Raw genomic sequence first — 2500 nt, 5'->3', positions numbered from 1 at the left:
GAAAAGAATAATGTTTTAATAATAGAATACTAGTTATCTATATGTGTTTGTATGTGTGCGCGCACGAGCGCGTACGTGTGCCTGTTTTACCACATGGCTATGTGGTAAGAGGTTCGCTTACCCAACCACATGGTTTCAGGTCAGCTCCACTGCATAGTGCCTTTGCTTCGTGTCTTCCTTTATAAGCCTGGGCCGACCAGAGACTTGTGGATGACTTGTGGATGACTTGTGGATGTACACAGTAAAGACACGTGGCAGGGCAGGTTTTCATAATGTCTTGTATCCCCAAGAAATCTTCAGGCAATGAGCACATGGTCTATTCTAGTTGAAAATCAGAATGCTGGTACATGGGGGGATACAATTCACCAGCCATGATCGCTCTACCTTTTCTATAAACATTGTGTATCCAGGACAACCTCATGCAATGAGTCGTATATTTTTCAAGGCGGAGATGTACATTTTTTTGAGAGAGATATTGCATTGGGATTTTTTTAGTTATAGAATTTTAAGTCAGCCCTTCTAGCACGCGTTGTTTGGGGAAGGCACGCCAAAGAATAGACCTCAACGTTTCCCTTTGAGTGTCGTAAAAGTCTACTAAAAGGGGCTGAGCTAGAATTTCCACTCCGATCTCGTAAATCTCTCAGCAACGACTACCTAACCCGCCAAGAGTATGTGTTTCCCTATTCCTGGCAGAGTAGGGAAACACAACCAAATGGTGGGTGCAGCGACGCGCTGTTACAGCGTATGCTTCCATACTATTGCTACTCATCAATTCTATAGAGCTACCTCTGGCTTAATAACTAGTTGCAGATACCCATTTACAGCATGTCGGAATGGTTCAGTGAAGGTCAAGAGCCGAGGCCAACAGAAGGTGTTTCCTCTGAGATTTGTAATATAAGAATGCAATGTCACAGTGAGCAACCATTAAACATTGGCACCCCCCACCATCGATTCCTTCTGTCTGCTTTCTTTAAGCAGCTCAAACTCGTACATCCGTTGCACTGACTTACTTGCACACTCGCACATATAAATACTAACACACACGCGTGCACACACACACACACACACACACACACACACACACACACACACACACACACACACACACAAATGCATATGCGCACATACACACATACGTACACATACACTCACACATACGTATACACATACGTACACTGACAGATGTAAATAGATTTATGGAGACATGCTATACATACATATAAATATCTATGCAACCATTCACTTGTCCACCGACATACAGATACATATATACACACGCTCACACAAACACTATATGCGTACATAAACACAAACACATACATACATACACATATATGAATACGTATATATTTTGACATATATATAAATAAATACATATATATTTACATATATTCGTATATACGTGTGAGTGGGCATGTGTATATATATACATAAATAAATGCATATATATATATACATACATACATACAGACATACACACACATACACTCATACATATAGATATAAATACATGCATATATATATATATATAGGTATATATATATACATACATGTAGCTATATATATATATATATATATATATATATATATATATATATATAAATACATCTATCTATCTATCTATCTATCTATCTATCTATATCTATCTATCTATCTATCTATCTATCTATCTATCTATATATATATATATATATACATACATATATATATATATATATATATATATATATATATATATATACAGATACATTTGCGCACGCGTACGTGCGTGCGTATGTGAGTGTGTGCAGCAGCTGTGTATATAAAGTTTTGCTTTAGAATCTCTAAGTAAAAGGTTACCTTGCTATGTCCTTGAAAGATAGAGAATGTATAAACTGTTGCTAACACGTTCTCTGATGGTTACCAGGTGTCTTACCTGGGAATCGAACCTTTGTTTTTTTTTAAACAGGAACTGCAAATTACACGGAATAAGCAAAAGTTGAAATTAGGGACAGAGAGAAGGAGAGAGAGGGGGTGGAGTAAGAGAGAGAGAGAGAGTGGAGTAAGAGAGAGAGGAGGACGACTGAGAGAGGGACGAAGTGAGGGAATAAGAGAGAGAGAGAGGCGAAAGTGCAGAGAGTGAGGTGCCAGCATGAGAAAGAGAATGAAAAGATGAATATTGGGAGTTAGTTATTAGATAGATAGAGAGAGGGATGTTAAAGGAGAGGGAACACACACTCACACACACATACACACGCATACATGCACACACACGTCTCTGTGTGTGTGTGCCTGTGTATGTGTTTAAGTATTTTTATGTGTGTCTCTCTGTAACCGTGTCTTTGTTTTGTCTAAGAGTATTAAAAAGAAAAGTTGTGTGAAGGCATAACTGAAGTGATCCGTCGAATATTGATCAATATCTACTATTTCTATAGGACGAGCGACGAGCGACCACGTAATTGATCATATGACCGATTATACACATTTAAAGAAGTATCTATCTATCTATCTATCTATCTAT

This window comes from Octopus bimaculoides, chromosome 13 (genome assembly GCF_046866305.1).
Source record: "Octopus bimaculoides isolate indiv1 chromosome 13, ASM4686630v1, whole genome shotgun sequence".
NCBI lineage: Eukaryota > Metazoa > Mollusca > Cephalopoda > Octopoda > Octopodidae > Octopus > Octopus bimaculoides.
Note: the sequence above shows the minus strand (reverse complement) of the source record.